A 21,565-nucleotide genomic window follows, 5' to 3' on the forward strand; every position below is an offset into this window, starting at 1 on the left:
CCCAAAAGCACCTTGACCCTGGCCACCCTAACTCACTCAGACTGGCCAGTAGCCTGTTCTGAATGTCTGGTTAAGGAAGGAATCTACTGTGACAGATCACCAGGTTGTCTCCCTCCAGAGCAACTTGTGTGACCTTTAATGATTATTTGTCATCTATGAAAGCGACAGCGACAGCAGGTACACAGGGCTCAGCAGTCTTCCAGCTCCAAGCAGTCAGAAGTGTCGTGGCTCTAACCAACCCCACAGATTCCCTGAGAAGCCTTGCTCCCTACTATCACTGATAATCTACCTGGAACCATCTAGTTACCCCTGTGTATCCCCTTTCCAGCAGACTGAAGTGTCTGACTAATTGTTTGCTGCAAAAGACCGGGTCTTCTTGTGTTGCCAGGGCTAGCCTCCACTGAGTCACCTTCTGTGGCTTCAGGGCAGGGTTTTTCCAGATGCATCACTTGTGACCCTGTCAGGGCAGCTAAACTTGCTCGGGTAGAGGAGACCGTTAGCTGTGGCACACCTTACAGTGATGGTGGAGGGCAGCTTTCGGGGTGCTTCTCATCGATGAGGGTGGCTTGATGGGAGCATAGTTGAAGGAGCTCACAACACTGGCTGATCTGTGTTTGTGTATTGTCTTTCCTGATCCACTTTTATGCTTCTCCCTTGCTCTAATCAAATTACTCATCAGGAAGTGGCCTGGATTACACTGCTGTTTGCTTGTGATCTTGTTTTCAGTTTGGTGGGGTTGCTTCCTGCAGTCAGTGGTGAGAATAGTCATGTTGCTTCTGCTGACAACAGTGTGAGTGACAAATGTTCATGTGGACGGTTCCAGGGCTGTGCTCCGCCAGCCAGGTGTTGAGGGTTCTGGAGTAGTGACTGTCTTGGTCTGGAGCTTGGGCCTACAGCTTTGTCTCAGCCCTCTTGTGACTTTCACCTGATGAGGCCCCATGGCACCCATGTGAAGCAGGAGAGTGCAGTACTTGGACAAGAAAAGAATTCCTCTTGGCCATACTGGAGATGGAAGATTTGCCAGAAAGATTGCTTGCAAGCCTCTGATAGGCAGGTGCTGTCCTTGTGCCATCACTCTGCCATGTTAGTGGCTTTGAAATGAAGGGATAATAAATAGATTCAGACAGAGGGGAAGCCCGGTAAGTTCTCTTTGCTCAGGAAGCCAGTTTATTCTTGAGCTCTGGCGTCTTCATTTAAGACATTTTATTTTATTTTTTTTAATGTTTTATTTATTTATTATTTATACAGTGTTCTGCCTGCATGTGTGCCTACATACTGGAAGAGGCCATTAAGTATCACTATAGATGGCTAATAGCCACCATGTGGTTGCTGGGACCTTTGGAAGAACAGCCAGTGTTCTTAACCTCTGAGCCATCTCTCCAGTCCCCATTTAAGAAATTTTAACTTTGCCTGGCTGTGTAGTATGCCATGGATACCCTCTGCTCACCTCACACTTTTTGTTTTGAGAGGGTCAAGCTAACTTGGAACTCAGTATCTCAGTGTCCTAAGAGGTGGGATTACAGGTGTGAGCCAACACACCCAACTTTTGCCTCCCTTTTCTATTATGCAAAGCTATTACCAAATGAGGTCCTAGTGGTGAGGCTGATTTGTAAATTATAATAATACACACTGGACATTTGCCTGATAAATAACCAAATCCTGAGGGCATGCTGGCAGTACTTTTTTATTATAATAGTACGCAGAGGAGCAGCTGACTGTTTTGTTGTTGTTGTTGTTGTTTTCCTCCCTAGATTTCCCTTCCAAGAGGTCATATGAGTTAAAGGGTTCCAGGAAAATCAATAAAAGGCACTTGTACTGGGTCTGCGCACTGAGGTCGGAACATAAGTGGTTGGACTTAACCCTTCCTACCTATAAATTCTACTACACATCACCCCAGGGAGGTGATAGTTCTGGCATAGTTTAGAAAAGCTTGCCAGTTGCTATAGATGAACCCCAGGGCCTTGCACATGCTCAGCAAGTGTTTGCTTCTGAACTACAGCCTTTTTTTTTTTTTTTTTTTTTTTTTTGCAGCTTTGTTGCTGGCCAACTTGATAACTTATTTGTGTGTGTGTAATGTTTTGTTTACTTGTTGTCTGTGTAGCACTGGCTGTTCTGGAACTCACTTTGTAAACCAGGCTATCTAAAACTTAGATATCTGCTTGCCTCTGCCTCCCAAGTGCTGGGATTACAGGCATGTGTCACCGCCATCTGGCAATATGTTCTTTTTAATGTTGCTTTAAACATAACTCCTTTGTACATCTTCCTGGTTTTTAGCAAAGGAAGACATTTTGGCCATGGCAAAGCAAATTTAGAATTTAGAAATTAACCTCCCCCGCCCCTTGAGATAGGTCCTACTATGTAACCTCAGCCTGGCTTTGAACTCACTGTGTAGCCCAGGTTGACCTCCATCTTGACAGAGTGCTCCTATCTCAGTACCTTGAGTGCCAGGTTATAGGCATGGCTGCCTCACCTAGCTTCTGAAATCACTTGAAGTTATTGCTGAGACACTGAAAATTCATTGGATTTCATCTTTCAAAACGTAAAGAGTTGGGGCTTGGGCTGGAGAAACAGCTCTGTAGTTAAGAGCATTTGCTGCTCCACACAGCACCCAAGTTTGGTTCCGAGCACCCGCCTGGTGTCTCCCGACTATCTGTAACTCCAGTTCCAAGGGCTCCAATGTCCTTTTCTCACTCTGCAGGTGCCAGGCATGCATACGATGCACATATGTACATGTTGGCAAGTATCCATATACGCTAAAACAAGTACAATTTTAAAGTCCATGCTTCGTTAAATCTAGACATTTTTAAGTGACTCTAACACACAGCTCTGGTTGGAGAACAGATGTATTTACAGTGTAAATGGAGACTTAAACGACAAGTATGTGTTATTTTCCATGCTGCGTGCTTCTAAAGCTTTCTACTTAAGTGAATGAAGTTGTAGAAAATCAGTAATTTTAAAGAGAAAACAACAGAAAATACTACATAAAGGATATTTATCATAGACAGCTGGAAACAGCATTGCTGTCAAAAGGCTTATCAAGAAGGCCAGGCAGAGGTGGCCCACGCCTTTAATCCTAGCACTCAGGAGGCAGAGGCAAGCAGATCTCTGTCTGGTCTACTGGAAAAACCTTGGGGGGAAAAAAGGTACAGTGATGCGCATTTATCACAGATGAGTGTGAAGATAGGTAAATAGAAGCTGTCCTTCCCACCACCACATTTCACTAACATCAGTTCTGTTTAAAGCTGTATCCCTAGAAGGAACTGGAAAGACAAACAAGAGAACTAACATCCTCTGTAGTACTGAATTTACTATTTCTGTCATAGGACACCATGACCAAGGCAACATACGGAAGGAAGGGTATATTTGGGGCTTACAGTTTCAGAGGGATAAGAGTCCATCATGCTTACAGCAAGCATGTTGGCAGGCAGGCAGGCAGGCAGGCAGGCAAGGAGCCAGAGCAGCAGCTAAGAGCTTGCATCTGATCCACAAACAGGAAGCAGCTCACTGGGGTGGTGAGAAGCTCACGAAACCTCAAAGCCCACCCATGACACACCTCCTGCAACAAGGGCACACCTCTGATCCTTCCCAAATAGTTCTCCCAACTTCGGAACCAAGTATTCAAACAAGCCTACCAGCGCCATTTTCATTGAAGCCAGTGTATCTGTAAATGATTTCAATTTACTTCTTACTTTTTCAGCACATTCTTCAGCAAAAGTGTAGTATATTAAAAGGCTTGTGTGGGGAACTAGAGAGATGGTTTAGAGCTTGAAAGAGTTTCTGTTCTTCCAGAGGACTCCAGTGTCAGTTCACAATTGCTCATAACCCCCGCTCAGGAGATCCAAAACCCTCTTTTGGCCTTTCAGGAACTTTCATACATGTGGTATAGACACACACACACGCACACACACATACCCTTATCTTTTTAAAACTTTTTCTTTTTAATGTGTGTGGATATTTTACCTGCATGTATTTCTGGGCACCATGTGTGTGCAGTGCCCTCTGTGGCTAGAAGACAGCGTCAGATCCCCTGGGGACTGGAGTTGCAGGTGGTGCTTACAGCTCCCTTGTTCAGACAGATCCCCTATAGCTAAACATTTGCAGTGCCTCCTTTTGGAAGCCTACTGGGGTTGAGCACAGTGGCCCAGGCCTGTAATCCCTGCTGCTCAAAGAGACTGAGGAAAGAGGGTCCTGTGTTCTAAGCTAGTCTTCCCTCTGCAGGAACACCTTCCTCTCAGCTTAGCTCTGTAGAATCCAGGTTCTCACCTGGAGGTTTTTGGCCCCACTGGGTTCTCACAGCAATTCTTGCTTATCTCTGTCAACACACTTGTCATTTTGTTTTGGTTTTTTGGCTTTTTGTTTGTTTGTTTGTTCGTTTGTTTTCTGAGACAGGGTTTCTCTGCATAACTGCCCTGGCTAACCTAGAACTTATTTTGTAGACCAGGCTGGCCTCAAACTCACAAAGATCTACCTGCTTCTGCTTTCCAGTGCTGAGATTAAATGTGTGCACCACCACAACCCAGCTTTAGTTTGGTTCTTTTGAGACAAGGTAGCCCTGGCTGGCTTAGAACTGGTGGAGTAGATGAATCTGGACTTGAACACTTAGAAATGCTCCTGCCTGGATTCTGGGAGTAAGCCATCACTCTGGCCTATTCAAGTGTTTGATCCCCACAATCTTGCATGCAGGAGGTCCTGAGCGATGCTCATTTACTTAAAAGTTAGTGTGGGGAAAAAAGAATCCCATGGGAAATGACTTTGAATTTAGTAAATTCTGATCTTTGGGAATTGAGTTACACAAAGCAATGTCACAGTGGTCTACAGTTATAAAGACTTTTCAGTGTTCTTCCCTGTGTTGAAAGCTGATACTTTTTTCTCTTTTTGTTTTTACAGTGCTTAGGACAGGGCACAAAGCTTTGTGCGTGTATTTGTGTAAGGCAGCTGCTTAGGCACTGAGCTGTATCCCTAATCACCCACCTCCACCTGTCCTTGAATTTGTCCTCCCCTACCCCAGCATTCCTCATACCCTGAGGTTGCAGGTGTGCGTCACCAGGACAGTCTCAGTCTCGGTCACTTTTGAGTAAGAGTCCTTGCCTTTTAATTTTTTATTTGACTCTGAAGATTATATGGCTGGTGTTGTACGCAAGGGTGCCTGTCTCTGAGCTCCATGGTTCCTAACTGGGATCCACAAATTCCTGTGTCTATGGCCTTCTTTAGGTCCCTCGAAATGTTCAGAACTATCCTTATTAGTAATAACAGCCAATCATAGTGGTACTTGCCTTTCTCCCAGCTTCTCAGAAGTGCTGAGGCCGGAAGAACACATGTTTGAGGCCTGCTTGTGCAATTTAGTGAGATCCTGTTCCAAACTAAGAATAAAAAGGAGCTGGGGGGACTTTCCTAGCACAGTAGAGCCCTGGGGTGGGGTTCAAGCTTTTGTAACTCAAAATAATAATTACGATATTAATAGCTAACATTTAGGCAGTGCTTGCCCTGGGCAAGGCTGGTTGTGTATGTTGCCAGACTTTAACTGGGTTGGAGCAGGACAAATAGCAGCATAGCACTTTGCGTCCTTCCTAATATTACCAACTTCTCAGTTACCAAGATCCTGCCTTCTCCCAGGGTGTCTCCAGGTGCCTAAACCCTGTCCTTATTTCCTTTATTAAGAGGAGAGGTAGCCACTCTATACTTTGCTCCAATTCCTGCATTGACTCCATCATGACTTTGCTCTCACGGAGGTGGCGTCCTCTGTCAGACAGGTGCTAGTTGCTAACTAATGAGCGCTGGCTGGTCAGCTCCATGGCAGAATCTTCCTGACCTAAGGGGGGCGCTCTTCGGTGCAGTACTAGCCAGTGCAGCAGGGAAATGTTTCCAAGGGCAAGCTACTCTGCTGGGACCTAGAGAGTTACCCAGTAGCCTGAGCGCTGAGATGGGAACATCGCCCTTCCTCTTAACATGTTCTCTCTTGACAAAATCCACAACTGTTCCTGGGTCTGGTAATCCTGTCAGTGACCACTGCTGTAGTGGTGGAATGTCAGACCCATTCATTACTCGTTTGTAAGCCGAGGCTTTGTGGAAACAAAATGAAAACTAAAACCTAAAAAGCAAGCTGATGAGCACAGCCTGAGTTTTCCCATACCTCAGGGAAAGTTGAGACCTTGTAAATTTGCGTTAAATGAAACTTTTGGTTGCAGAGGATCTCGGCTCCACCCTACCCTCTCTTAGCTTTGTATTCTTTCCCTTAGAAACCTTTCTGAATTGTTTACTTCCTGCCCTTGAGAAGCTAGCTTTGCAGTATTATACCAGTTTGGGTTTTTTTTGGAACAAGTCTCCTCTCCTAGTTCAACAAGCTATTATGCCCGTGGGTCTGGGTTCCTGCTTCTTATCATCTGTCCCTCCGCTTTTGGCTTTTATCCTCCCACTCCAGCCTCGCCAGCAGAATGTCTTATTATACCTGTGTGTAGGGAGTGTTTCTACAACAAACGATAGATTGTTCTCCATCCCTGGGCTCCCGGTTTGCTATCACGGAGGGCCACTGATCCGAACAGTGTATGCTCAGCCCAGCCCTGATAAAACAAAATTAAAAACCCAATTCATTGTCCCAGGAGTGTTCAGTCAGCAAAAGAGATGAAACAATTTTGACAAGAAAGCTGCATCGGAAGATAAGACAACAGTCTCAGCTGCCTGCTGCCGCCTCTCTGCCAGGAGACATTTTTCCTTTCTAACTGCCTCTCTTCTAAGAAGTTTCTAGCCACAGCCCTCCCTGAGAGGCAGAGATGGGGAGCCCCTTATGCACAAAAGCCCCCCGTTTGGTCTGTCAGATCAACGTGTAAGGCCCATGAGAAGAAGAGTGACATATGAGATGGGTTGATAATTTGCCCAAGTAACCTAACGGAAAGGGGCACTGAGTCTGTGCCCTGCTCTTCCATCAGCATGAGGATCCCTTTCCATGAATGCTGTCATTTTTCCTCACTAGGTTCCAAGGTCCTTCAGGGCAAGGGCATCATCCCATGTGTATACATTCAGTTCTTTGCCAACAAATGTCCATTTTTCTCCTTTCCCTGTGTTGTCACTAAAAATAGGCTTGGATGTTTAGCTCGGTAGCGTGCTAGAGCGTATGCCCATTTGATTAACTAAGAAATAACACCAGCATATATGGCATGAATAATCCGAGGCAGAAGTACATGCTGTGCTTAGAAGGAGGAGGAGGAGAAGGAGAGGGGCGAGGGTAAAAGTGGACTGCATGCAGGAGAACGGGGTCTTGAACCTTGGAAGGTGGGCTGGGGTTTGGTTCTTAGTCTGTTCATTAGATCCACAAGTCTGCCCTCTGCTATGGCAGGCCTGGTGCTGAATGTGGGGTAGGCTGGGGAAGCAGGATAGATAAATAATGGGGTATTTGGAGCTAAACTTGGTATTTTCAGGGAGAAATAAGAAACGGAGACTCAGCTATCATGTAAGGACACTGTCCCATTGAGAGCTCACAGTGGGGCAATGCCTCCCCCAAAGAATACTTTCTAGATGAGATGAATGGGGGATGAGATCCAATTACCAGCATCAATGGGTCTCTTTTAGACTACTCAGCAATACTGTCATCTTCTCAGGGTGGGGGTGGGGCGGGTGGGAGAAATCAGTGCCCAGTGTCAGAGCAGCACAGCTTTTCCTGGAGATCTTCCAGCTTTGAGTTAATTATTCTCACTTTTGAAGCTGTGATGTCTGACTATATCCCATAGTCTAGTGTTATCCAGAGAGAAACACTTAGTCCCAGAGGGTTGACGCTTAAAAAGATGTGTGCAGAGTCAGCAAACAGAGCTCAGTCTGCTAATGAGGAATCTCCATACCGTGTCATCTTTAGGTCATAAGCCAATGCAGGGCTGAGTGTGGTGGTGCCCATTTGTAATCCTAGCCCCTGGGGTGCAGAGGCAGGAGGATGACGAGTGTAAGGCCAGCCTAAGCCACATAAGTCCCTGTCTCCAAACAAACATACAATAATAGTAAAATGTGAGGCTTTTGGCAACTTTTTTTTTATAAAAATAAATTCTCTGTTTTTCATGTCATCTGACTTTTCAGCTGCACTTGCCAGCACTACCTTGCATGGCGGGGCACTACTTTAATTCTCCGGTTAGAGCACACAGGATCATAAAGAAGGATCTGCTTTGTCCAAATTTCTTATGGGGAACAATTTGAAACCCTGGTTGCCTTGGATCTCATAGCTCAAATTAGGGTCTTGGCCATAGTTTGCTTGTTTGTTTATTTGTTTGTTTGTTAGGCAATATCTCACTGTGTAGCCCTGACTAGCCTAGAATTCACTGTGTAGAACAGGCTGGCCTGGAACTCACATATCTGCCCGCCTCTGGTTCCTGAGTGTTGGGATTAAAGGTGTGTACCACCATTGCCTGCATTTTTTTTTTTTTTTTTTTGAGAGAGAGAGAGGGAGAGAGAAATACTCTGTGTTACCCAGGCTGGCTCTAAAGCCCTGGAGTCAAGCAACTCACTTGCTTCAGCCTCCTGCACATTAAGGTGTAAAGTGAGGGAGATGTCCACATATGCAGAGAATACCTATGAGTCTCCATAGAGCCAAGCAACCTAATAGATACCAAATACATTTTTGTCCTTGTTTTTAGGCAAGGTACTATTCACTGTGTAGGCCGGACTGACCTACTGGAATAGGGGCATGAGCTGCCATGCCTGATTCTTTTCGAGCTTTTGAATATTATACCACAGATGCTACCTGCTGAAAAATAAATTACTTGGAAGAATTTAGTGGCATCCAACGTATCTCTTATTTTGTTTGTGCCCCTTGTCTCACCTTTGTGTAAAATCTTGTTTTTCTGATTCAGGCTGGTCTGCTACATATATTTTTCTGAGGCGCATTTTTACACACTTTTGGAAGTGTACTGTCAGCTGCTCCCCGCTTTGTGGCTAGAATAAAAACCTATCCCTCAGGCCAACACTATCCCAGAGTCTTTCGGCCAAGTTTGTGGTAGAATCTGGCTGCATACAGCACAAAGAAACACGGATCAGTTAGGATCCCGTGGTTTTGTTCCGTTCAGAGCAGGATATAGTGAGTAACAAACCTTGATGGAAAGTCTCCACTGGCCAAAACTCTGCCCCTTCCTAGGTAACAGAAAACAAAAAGGTGTAACTGACCAGCAGGTGCCCACCAATGGCAGAGCCTTGTGAGAGGATATGAACATGTTGCCTGGTAGATGTGCAAATGCCTAAGTCTGAAAGGCAGTGTAGTAACAGAAGGCTAGCCATCTACTGGCAAGCTTCCAAATACACAACTGGGAGAGGATAAGCAAGGGTAAACTCTGGAATTTTAAAGCATGAACCGCACAAGTCCAGGGAACCTGGAGCCAACTTCTCAAGCCAATTCTTCTGTTGTATTTTCAGTTTCCAATTCCATCTAGAGGGAAAAGTTAGACCTATCGTCAGACTGTTTAGTTCCCATGTAGTAAATACTCACCACATCATCGGGTACTGGGGTCCTACACGTGGTTGGCATTCCAGGGGAGAGATTTACTGTTTTACTTTCCTACTGTGTATCTACAGTTACCTTTTAATCTGGGGCCTAGGGTCCAAAAAAGGTTTTTTTTTAGCCTAACATGGTGGTTCGCACTTGTAATACATGTACTCAGGAGGAGGCAGAGGCAGGAGGATTGCCACTAGTTTGAGGTTAGCTTGGTCTAGTGGCTGTTAAATTGGAAAGTTGTCTAGAGTTGTCCTTACTTGCTATTTAGTCTATAGCTGGTCTTCCAAATGATGCACATGGAATAGTCTAATACTACTGTTATTGTGTGCTAACTACGCTGGGCACCCTGCTAAGTGCTTTTGATGACTTATTTTTAAACAATATTTTTATTTTATATTATATGAGTGTGTGTGCATACTTAAGCTCATGTGTACGAATGTAAGCATGTACATGTATTCCAGTGTCCAGCCTTGGGTGTCCATCCTTGCTTTCCATCCCATTTGAGATAGGGTCTCATCCTCACTGTGTGCCTGTCTGGCTGGCCTTTAGGTTTCTGGAGATTCTCCTGGCTAAGGCTCGCATCTTCCTTCAGGAGTGGTGGGATTAAAGTTATTCCTGGTACATAGCCAGCTTTTTGAACCCCAGTAGGTTCTGGGGATTTAAACTCAGGCCCTCGTGTTTGTGGGACAGCTGCTTTACCCACTAACCAGCCCTGCGCAAATGATTCCACCCAGTTCTCACACCAATCCCATTTTTACAGAGGGAGGAGTTTAGCCTCATCAAGCGTAGATAATCGTACTGTTTCGAATGTGGTGTAGCAAGGATACCATCCGGGTTATCACTAAGCCAGTAGCATAGTGACCTGTTATATGCCTGGCATGGAGGGCAGAGGCTGAGTGACACTGCTAGTCTCACCCAGCCTTCTTCAGGATGATGATCTAGGCAAACTTTTTCATTCCCAAGTCTATGGTTGTTTGCTTCTGTATAAGGGAGCAAATCACAATGTAGCTCAGGCTTGCCTGGAATGGAGATCCACATACTTCAGGTTCCCCAGTGCTGGAGGCACAAATGTGTGTCAAAACACCCCGTCCCAGTCCGTGATTGGGACACTGCTACAATGGTCCTCAACCTGTGGGTTGTCAGAAGGGTCACCTAAGACCATCAGAAATCATTGATTATTTACATTACAATTCATAACAGCAGCAAAAGTCGTTATGAAGTAGCAATAAAAATAATTTTATGGTTGGGAGCCACCACCCTGAGGATCATTAAAGGGTCACAGTACTAGGAAGGTTGAGAACCATTACTCTACCACTTGCCTGGATCTATGCCCATGGAGGGAGCTTTTCTTATTTTGAGGTGGGGGCTAAGAGTGGTTTAATACCTGGTCTTATGAAGACCTGTCATGCAACTCGGTGTAGCTAAGAACAAATTTCGAACCCTTCTCCACCTCCCAAATGCTGGGATCACAGTGGTCAACCACTCCACAGCCCACCTCGCTGCGAAGCCACATTTTCAGCAGCAGGTACTCCCAAGGAAAAACGGATATTCGGAGGGAATCTGATGATGTTTCTGTCCGTTAATCTTCTTTTCCTATGCTTAAGAAAATGTTTTCTGTGTTCATATGTGCGCGCGGGTGCACACCTGTAACCCTGCACCCAGAAGACTAAGACAGGCGGATCCTGAGTATAAAGAGAATTCTGGGAACACAGGCTGTGATAATTAGGTAGGTTATTTCCTTGAACAATAATTCCTCTAAGTTTTTTTTTTTTTTCCTTTTGAAAAATGGTTCTTTTATTGCATGTGTCTGTTGGGAGAACTGTTTGAGATAATGAACCTGCCACATACCACACATCGAAGAAACCGTCAACAGGATTAAGAGGCATAAACCAATCACAGGATCTCGGGTTAGGCTGGCTTGTTTACAGCATCAAGTAGCAGTTTGTTCAGCTAAATATGGGTCCTATCTCAAAGGTGCACACAGCTGATCCAGGGTCTGGGGAGCCAGACTCAATAAATGTTAGTTGATGAATGAACAAACAACTGGAGGCCAATTCTATGCGGGTACAGGAATGTCATTTACCAAACAGAATGTCAATGCAGCCCCCTACTCATTAATATTCCTTTGGTCCCCCGTGGCTCAGTTAAACTGTCAAGTGGGCATTCGGACTCCTCGGACCTCATCTTAGTTCTGAGCACACAGGCCGAATATGGAAGCCTCTGAAAAGAACGTCAAACAGGAACACGAGCTTGCCGCTCGCCAGCCCCGGCGGCCCACGCCCACGCTCAGCCTCCGAGTCCCCGCTCCGCCCTCTCTTCCTGGTTTTCCCCGGCAACCCGCCCCTCTGCTGTCACGTGACAGGGTGCCGGCCGGGCCGAGCCCCTGATTGGCCGGACTTGAGGGCGCCTCGCGATTGGCCTGGGGCGGCGGGCCCCCGCCTCCCTCCTCCTCGCCGCGGCCCACGTGAGGGGGGCGAGTCACGCGATTTCCGGGAACCCGTCAGGAAGGACATAAACAAAACAAACCCGAGGCAGCATGGAGAGGGGCCGCGTCCGCCGGAGCGCGGCCGGACCCAGCGCCTGAACCGCCCTCAGCCTCAGGTGAGCGCCGAGCGGACGCACCGGCGGGCGGGGTGCGGCGGCGGCGGCGGGCCGCGGGCGTGGGGCGCGGGCTCCCAGCTCCGGCCGAGCGGGGCGGGGGCCGCCGGGCCGAGGGCGCGCGGAGCGGGGGCCGCGGGGGCGAGCCGGGCCGGGCCGCCCCCCGCCGCCGACGGTTACATAAAGGGCGGGCGCGCGCGGACGGGCGGCCCCGCTCGGGCCCGTCCCTCGGCGCTCCCGGGAGCGGGGGGCCGCGGCTGCCGGCGACCGGCCTGTCAGAGCTGCGAGCGGGTGGGAGGGGCCGGGAGAGAAGGGAGGAGAGGGGCGTGTGAGGGGAGCCGGCGCGGCTGGCGCTCGCAGGGCCGGGGGCGGAGGCGCGGGCCGCCAGGACTCCGGGCAGGGGCGTCGTGGGGCCGCTGATCCCCTCCGGCCCCTCCCCGGCGGCGGCGGGCGCCGGGGGCCTCCCTCTCGGGATTTGTTTATATGTCCTCTCTGAGCAGCTTGAGAGGCCCGGAGGCGGAGCCCTCGCTGGCCGAGTGGCGGCCGATGTCGGCCAATGGAGGAGGCGAGCGGGGGCCGTGGCGCCAATGGGCGCAGGGAGGCGGTGCCCCGGGCCCCCAGTAAGTTAGAGTGTGCCGGGGGTGGGGCGGGTGGGGCGGCCATATTAGATGGGAGGGGACGGGGGGGGGGTCACCGAGCGGGGCGGAGACGGGGCAAAGGGCGGGAGCCGGGCCGGGGGCGGGCGGGGTGTCCGCTCCGCAGCCCCGGAAGCCGCCCGGAGGAGCCGGACCCGGCTCTGCCGCTCCCGAGTGGAGACTGCCGGGAGGTACCGAGGGCAGTCTAGCCTCCCAGGGGGCGGTTCCTGGGACCAGATGGAGCTTAGTCTCTGGCCTCCCCCTCTTGCCTCGGCCCTTTGCTGCTTGACAAGTCCTGCCACCAAACCCTGTAACCGCCTCCTTTAACCCAAGAGAGCAGACGGTTCTGCCGTTTCTGAGCAGGCTTGAGTCTAAAGACTGCCTTAAGGAGGTATTTCGCCAAACTAGCGCTGTGTTTCTGTATCAGGCCTCGGGTAGAGGTAGTCAGAGTAACTTCTGCTTTTCTGGGTTTTGCAAAGAGAAAACCGGGACTGGAAAAGCAGGCAAAGTTAGGGCTGGGCGGAGTTTCTTTCTTTCTTAATTTCTTTTTTTCTTTTTTTTTTTTTTTTTTTAACGTGGATGCCTTTCAAAGATCAAGCCCTTGTGCTTTTAGTCTTAATTTGCCTCTCGCGCTCATAAATTGGAAGTTGACATACATCAGCTTCATGAGAAAAGTATTTAGGTCTGAGGGATCTTGTAGGATTTTTCTGTTTTTCTTTCTAGTATCAGCAGGTGAGAGATCAAGGTCTGCCTTTTTTTTTTTTTAAACAGAAAATAGGATTTTTTTTTTTTTTAATTCTTGTGATCTGTGGTAAAATGGTTGCCATTTGGTTGCACTCTAGAATATTTTCAGTGTTATCTAGTCTAAACAGCTGAGAGATACATCAAAGGGGGAAATGATGTGGATGTGTAATTAGAAAATCACTTATTTGTGTTGTGGTTATTTTGGCACCATTTAGCTTTTACATGTTTATTTAAGCTTCTGTTAACATGAGCTTATAACCTGTGACTCATATTGCTTAAGCACTTAGGAGTTGGAATATATCATAAATATCACCCAAGGGGCCTTTTCAAGAACGAGCCGAAGAATCTTAACATACAGTAAATAAATTATTATTACCTTTGGTATTAGTTTTATGTGATTGAGCCTCCATTTTCTTAATGCAGTGAATGTATAACCCTAGGTCATTTGGTATATTTTTAAATTTAAGTTTATTTATTTCTTTTCTCTATGCAGTCCTGGATGTCCTGATGTAGACCAGGCTGAAATCATAGATCTGCCTGCCTCTGCCTCCTAAGTGCTGTGGTCAAAGGTGTGGGCTACCGCCACCCAGCTACATAAAATTTTTATAGTAAATAAAATATTAGCCCTATATTTTGTCCCTAAGTATTGTATTGCTAAGTCCCAATCTGTCATACTGCATAACAGTTATAAGAGGGTATAACTAAAGCAAAAGTTATTTCACTGATACCTAGAATACTTATTAAAGCATTTTTCATTGTTGTATTGTTTGAAAAGTCACTTTTCATTGCTTATGTTATAATTTCTGGTAAATATATGTACCAGAACTTATTTTTGGCCAAAATTCTTTTACATGCTTAGTATTCTTAGTAGTTTAAAAAGTGTAAGCAAGGAGATTAGTAGTCTTTGAGGTTTTAAAAAACTATTGTTATTATTTTGAGACTGGGTTTCACTTTATAGTCTAGTTGGTTCTGAATTCCTTGGCCTCAAGCATTTCTTCCATGCTGGAACTACATGCTGGTACTTGACTGTGCCCAGCTCTGGAAAAAGAAGCAATTTTGAGCTCTGCATTTACCTTGTTATTCTGTGCATTGCATAACAAACTAAAACAAACTTTAGTGAAGAAAATAACCCATTTGGTTGGTGTGAGCGCTAAAGTAAAAAGATAACTGATAAAGGTTTCTGGATGTGGTGTTGGTGACTGAATACAAGGGACAGTGGGAGTACTTGATTGTGTTAGTGTAATGGTTTTTATTTCTGTCTTTTGAGACACCATCTCTGTTAGGTAGCCCTCACTGTCTTGGAGCTCGTCAGGTTCAAGGCCGGCCTTGAACTAACAGATCTGCCTGCCTCTTCCTTCCAAGCGCAGGGATTAAAGGTGTATGCCAGCACCGCACTTGGCAGTGTAGTTGTGCTTACCATAGTAAACTGAATTCATTGTTAGCTTTTAAAGCTTAATTTTTAGTCAGGATTGATGTTAGGATTTTAAAATTATTTGCATAGGCCTATTTCCAGTTAGGTTTGTACCTGGCTGTTTTGGGAAGATCACGCTGACTTTTAGAACATTCGCTAGTGCCTCATTTCAAGGGAACAAATTGGCTGGTCATAAATTTGGCACACCTTATTGTTTGTTTCTGTGAGATGTAGTTCTTGCTGTTGCCCAGATTAGCTCTGAATTCCATGATCTTCCTGCTCCAGTCTCCTTCATTATTGTTGTCATTGATATGCCACGATGCCCAGTTGTTGGTTCTAACTCTCCAAGGACAGGGTTAGTTGAACTTTTTACTGCATAGAATTAAATAGTAAATATTTAATAATCTCTATAATGACTGTTCAGCTCTGCAGTTTGCAATGTGATGACTAATATGAAGATAGAATAGAGAATGTACTTGGGCTATATTCCAGTAAAACAAGAGCAAGCTGTGCCTACTGGTAGCCCATGGCTGTTGTGAACCTCTGAAGACATTGTCTGAGTTTGAAGTGCTCAGGTGGTAGGGAAATGCAGAGGATGTAAATATATACTTGAGATAGTATTGGATCAATGGCCCAGTGTATGTATCTCCTGCCTTGAAAAAGTTTCACTCTAAGAACATAGAGCATGATCCTATTTTAGAATTTTTACACCCATGTAGGTGTTTTAAAACTGTTTAAAGTAACTATTGATATAGTCCTATTTACAGGTGTTCCCTCCTCCTCTTAAGACTTGCATCTTGGTTTGTATTCTAGGCTGGCTTTGAATCGGGCTGCAACTTGTTTTGTTGTTGTTGTTGTTTTTGAGATAGGATCTCCTGTTGGCCAGGCTGACCTCAAACTCAGTCTGTGACCAGAAGGTGTATGACCTTGAATTCCTGATCCTCCCACTTCTCCCTTCCCAATATCGGATTATAGGTGTTCACTACCATTCTCACAAGAGCCTTGTATCTTACTGGTTTGTGATAATTGTGTTTTTTGGGGGTTGGGGTAGGCTTGAGACAGGGTCTTTAAATAGCCCTGGCTTTCCAGGAACAAACTGTGTAGATCAGGCTGACCTCGAACTCACAGAAATCTGCCTGCCTTTGCCTCTGCCCCGAAAATACTGGGGCAACATGATAGCGTGTATGCTATCATGCCACATCTGGTTTGTAATAATTGTTCTTTTACAAAACACGGCCCCTTCTTGCGGGGCGGGGAACACAAATTCTTTTTCAAACAGTTTTTGTTGGATTTGTTTGTGTGTACAGTCACATACACACTAGAGCATGCACATGGAGCTCAGACACCCACTTCCAGAAAGTTGTCCCTCTCCTCTTACTGTGTGCATCCTCAGGATTAAACTGAGCTTGTTAGTTTTGGTGGCAGGTGCCTTTATTCACTGGGCCACCTTGCCAGGGCTAGTGATTCTTGCTGGTTAGTTAGAGTCATACTTGTGAGGCAGAGTAGACTAGAAGAGTTGCAGAGGATTTCCTCGTTGCTTCATGCCTGTAGGACTGTTCTATTTTATCTGTAGCCATGTCTTTTCTGCTTTTTACCAAGTTAATGACCTTACCCCCAAAATCTGTATCTGAAGTCACTCTGTAAGCAGTTCTCTAAGCTTCTGTGATTAATTCCAATTATCCAATTCTTTCTTCCCATCTGTCTTTTGGAGACCATCTCAGGCTAGGCTTATACTCTAGATAGCAGAAACTGGCCTTGAACCCCCAATAGTCTTGCTTCCACCTCTCAGGTGCTATGATTACAGGCATGAGATACCATGTTTAATTATTTTGTCCTTTCAACACCAACAGTGCTTTGATATCTTTTGTAACAGTTGTTTTTCACATAAATATCCTTTCTTTCTTAAGATAAGGTCTAACTATGTAATGGTGCCTGGGCTTGAACTGGCAAAGATTCATCTGCTCTGCCTCTTGAATGCTAGGCATAAAGGCTAATGTCACAGTGCTTGGCTAAACTTGCTGGTCTTTTAGTTTTTCCAGATAGGGTTTCTCTGTGTAGCCCTGGCTGCCTTGGAACTCACTTGGTAGACCAAGCTGGCCTTGAACTCAGAGCTTTAACTGCCTCCCAGTGCTAGGTGTGCTCCACCACTTTAGGCAGAGCTTGCCGATCTTAACCATTTGAGGTTTTTGGTATGTTTATGTACCTACTCGAGTTTAATTTAAAAAGATGTCCTTATGGTTGTGGAGAGGAGTTAGAGAAAGGGTGGGTGTCTGTGTGTAAGATTCAGTGTAGAAGGCTGGAGAGATGGCTCAGTGGCTAAGAGCACTGGCTGTGCTTGCAGAGGACCCCTGTGTAGTGTCTAGCACCCAAATGGCAGCTCATAACTAGCTGCAACTCCTGTTCCAGGAGATCCTATACCCTTTGTGGCTGCAGCAGGCACTTCTTGCATTTGGAGCATGTTTATACATCCAGGCAAAAAAACAATTGTACACAGAAAAATAATAAATACATCTTTTTAACAAAGACTCAGAATACATGCAAGGCTTCTAGCATTGTATCAGTGTTGTGTAAAGTCAAATAATGGGGAGCTGAGGAGATGGCTCAGTGAGTACAGGTACTTACCACCAAGCTTGATACTGTTGAGTTCAGTCTGCTGGTGGAAAAAGGACAGACTCCTACAAGATTTCCTCTGACTTACTTGTGCATTCACACAAAGAAATGTAATAAAAAAGTTTAATGTCAGGTAGACTTTTACAATGTTACTGTTTTCTGTGTGCATGTGTTTGTAATGTATGTAGACCAGGCTGGCCTCAAACTAATGAGATCTACCTGCCTCTGCCTCCACCTCCCACAGTTCTGGGATTACAGGCGTTCATCACTGCACTCAGTATCACTGAGCCTAACTTTTACAGGTTTTTTTGTTTGTTGGTTGGTTTTGTTTTTTTTTTTACAGGTTTTTTTGTTTTTGTTTTTCCTGTTAGAGACAGGATTTCTCTGTATAGCCCTGGCTGTCCTGTAACTCCCTCTATAGACCAGGCTAACCTTGAACTCAGAGATCTGCCTTCTTCTGCCTCTCAAATGCTGGGATTAAAAACCTGTGTCACCATCACCCAACCTTTTACAGGAGGTCTTCAAGCTGAGTTTTAGTAGGTTTCTGCCCATACTCTTGGAAATTAGTTGTCTGTAGAGTAGGAGAAAAGACTGACTGCTGCATGGTTAGGTTCCTGGTCTCTCTGTCTCCTCACTCCCCCTGCATGCTCTAACTTTGATTAGTTCTCTTTTCACAGTGCTGTCTTTTGGAGGTCTGTGTGTTTATGTGACTTTTTTTTTTTTTTTTTTTTTTTTTTTTTTTTGAGACAGTGGCTTACCTGGTAGCCCAGATGGTCTACCAACTTGTGCCATTTGTCCTACTTCAGCCTCTCAGGTGCTAGGATTTTATGGTTTTTTCATCACGTTTAATTTCTGCTCTAGTTTTTAATTTTTTCTTTTAGTCTCTGGCTAGTGTCTGACCCACCCCGCCTTTTTGCTTTTTTCCTGGTTTAAAGGTGCCTAGGTGGCCTGTGATTTTCATTCACCCTTCCCCTCAGTTTGCTTTTTAAGTTTTAATTAATTATTTTTATCTTTTGGAGACAGATTCTCTGTGTGGCCTTAGCTGTCCTGGACTCACTTTTGTACACCAGACTGGCCTCAAATTCATAGAGATCTGCATGCCTCTGCTTCCCTGTTAATTAATATTTTAATTTTCTGTTGTACTTATTTTTACACTTTCCTTTCTAAATTTATTTATTTTTTTTTGCATTTATTTATGAATGTGTACCCGTGTGTGCACATCTGTGATAGAGTGCATGTGAAGGAAACTCACAGGAGTCCATTCTCTCTTTCCATCATTTGGGTCCTGCATAATTAAACTCAAATCACCAAGCTTAGTGGTAAGTGCCCTCATCTCCTGAGCTTTCCTGGAGCTCACTGTGTAGACAGGCTGGCTGAGAACTCTGAGAAATCCACCTGTCTCCTGAGTATGGGATTAAGGGAGTGTCACCATACTCACCTTATTTTGCTTTTTGAAACAGGGTCTCATAATGTAGCCCAGGTTGGTCTGAAACACACTATAGCCTAAGCTGGCCTTGAACTTGTGGCAGTCCACCTACCTGAATCTCTTGTGTGCTGAGGTTACAGGCATGTGCTTCCTTGCTCAGATAGATACCTCTTTAAAATCAGCATTATTAAAGAATGTCACATTAATGAAACTTCATTCAGACTCAGCACTGCCCATGCTAAGAAAAAGTGGAAGAAGGAAAAAAATGTTCACAGAATTTTGAAATTTTATAAATAGTACCATCAGCAGGGTGCAGTGGCATATGCCTCTAGGAGGCAGAGGAAGGCAGATCTCTGAGTTCAGGGCCAGCCTGGTGTACAAATTGGGCCTTGGACAGCCAAGGTTAAACAGAAAAACAAAATAAAAACCCCCTACCATCTAGTCACTGCTGTGACAAAATCTGTAATATCCCTGTCACTGTTAAGAACTTCACATTGCCTACTTTGTGGTTAGCCCTCCTTCCTCACCACTGGCCCCAGGCATAAAATTGCTTTGCCTTGATGTGGTCAGCAATGGAATTTCATATATGAAGTCATACACTACATTGTCATTTGAGTCTGACCTCTAATTCTCTTGGGATGTCCTATGTGCCAGTTTGGTCCTTGTCAGTCGTCCGTCCTGTGGCTGCTCCACAGTGATTCTTTGCTCACCAGCTGGTGGGAGTTGAGTTGATCCAGGTTTTAGGCTGTTGTCAGTGGTGGGTGAAAACATTTTTTGCTAGTTTTTTAAATAACTTATAATATTAACTAACTTTTACTTGGCATCCCTGCAGGACTATTGAGAGAAAATTTCTGGAGTTTACTACTTTCATAAATCTGCTTTTTTGAGATCCGTAGTTTGGAGCGTCTTTCAGCTTAGATGCCTGTGTGTAAATAGTCTGGGTAGAGAGTGGAGCAAGCTAAGATGCACAGTTTGGAGGAAGTAGTCTCATTGGGGTTCAGTGGTCTTCTTCTTAGGAGTATGAACCCAGTGTTGTGGGTCTGATTTTTTTTTTGTTACCAGCAAGAGAGTAATAATATGAATATGAAAACTTGAAAATTTCTACATTAAGTGCTGGTAGTTTAAATTTTAAAATGTTAAAAAAAAAAAAAAAACAAAAAACACCTTCCCTCAACCAAGCAAATCTTGTGTGGAGCTAAGCAGAAACATTCTGTGGGTGTTGATTTCTGGCTATGATCCATTTTTGAGACTTGTGCTTTAAAACATTGACTTCTGCCTTCAGTTTTATTTACTGTCCAGACAGGGTCTCATGTATTTTAGGGGATCGTTGAACTCACTTTGTAGTTGAGGCTGATCTTCAACTCCTCCTGCTTGTATTCCTTAATGCTGGGATTGTAGGCGTGTACTGCTGTGTCTGGTCTATTTGCCTAGGGATAGAACCCAGGGCTTTGTGTATGTGGTCCATGCACTTAGTTTGCCAGCGGAGCTGCATCCCTCTGAGCTGCATCCACAACCCAGTCTTTTGCTTTGAAATACATTTTCTTTTTTAAGATGCATTAGTTAGGGTGAAACTCCCCCCCCCCCCGCCCTCTTAAAGAGCTGAGGGTAAAAAATTGCTTACTGTTCAACCCTCCAAGTTTATATTTTATTTTTTATGTATGCATGAGCTCATCAGGGCACATGTCTGGAGGTGAAGGGGCAACATGTGGGTTCTAGGGATTGAACTTAGGTGCTCAGGTTTGGTGGTAGGGGCCTTTACATGCTGAGCTATCCCAGATCTCCAAGTTTAAAACTAACAAATTACTAAAAAGACATTTTATTCTTCTGGTTGTAGAGTACCTGCCTGAAGGATGGGTAGGACCAGGTTCTTGTTGTATGCTTTTTCTTCTCGGATAACTGCTGATTCTTTTCAGTACTGTTTTATGACAGTTGGAATAGTCTGTTTCACTTGTTTGGTATATTTGAACCCTTTTTGAGATAAGTATGTCATAGATGAAACTTTCCATTTCTTAGAAACTGTTTTAAGAATGATAGATGTGAGTTGCCCAGAATTTGTGGTGAAGGCAGTGTAACTATAAAAATAAGAGCAATGATCTCTGAAGATGCTCTTTCCCCTTGTAATCTATCTGCTAGTTTCTTTGTATTACAGAGATGACTAGCTGGCAGGTTTGTGAACTGTTTGTGAATTCCAAGATTATGCTGATTAAGCCAGCATAATTCACAACTGAGACAAGAGTGTTAAATAACCTTGAAAGGCCTGAGTAAATGAATGTATTGTATTTTTGGGAAATGGAAATTGCTCCTGGTGTTTCCTTACATACTAGCAAGTGCTCTACCATATACCTCAAGCCCCCTTTTTTAAGAGAGATCTTGTTTAAGTGCATGAGCTATATCTTGAAATTGCAATTCTCCTGTACCCATTTCCTAGAACAGTGGTTCTCAACCTTCCTAATGCTGCAACCCTTTAATATAGTTCCTTGTGTTGTGGTGACCCCAATTTTATATATATATATATATTTCTTTTTTCTTTCTTTTTTTTTTTTTTACAGGGTTTCTCTGTGTGTATCCTTGGCTGTCCTAGACTCACTTTGTAGACCGGGCTGGCCTCAAACTCACAGTGATCTGCCTGCCGAGTACTGGGTGCTGGAATTACAGGCACCATTGTGCCTGGCTCCCAT

At 45.1% G+C, this 21,565-nt stretch overlaps 1 protein-coding gene across 3 annotated transcripts in view; it reads left to right on the forward strand.

The window, feature by feature from the left end:
* Nucleotides 1-21,565, forward strand: part of Crebrf (CREB3 regulatory factor) — a 71,052-nt gene that overhangs the window by 1,714 nt on the left and 47,773 nt on the right. For 2 of the 3 annotated variants that reach the window (XM_021635613.2, XM_021635612.2), the window contains exon 1: nucleotides 11,551-12,064. The exons of the other annotated variant lie outside the window; for it this stretch is intronic. The gene's annotated coding sequence lies outside the window, so the exon portion shown is untranslated. Of the gene's footprint in view, nucleotides 1-11,550; nucleotides 12,065-21,565 lie in introns of those variants that run through there. 3 annotated transcript variants of the gene reach the window in all.

Source organism: Meriones unguiculatus, chromosome 11 (assembly GCF_030254825.1).
Source record: "Meriones unguiculatus strain TT.TT164.6M chromosome 11, Bangor_MerUng_6.1, whole genome shotgun sequence".
Taxonomy (NCBI): Eukaryota; Metazoa; Chordata; class Mammalia; order Rodentia; family Muridae; genus Meriones; species Meriones unguiculatus.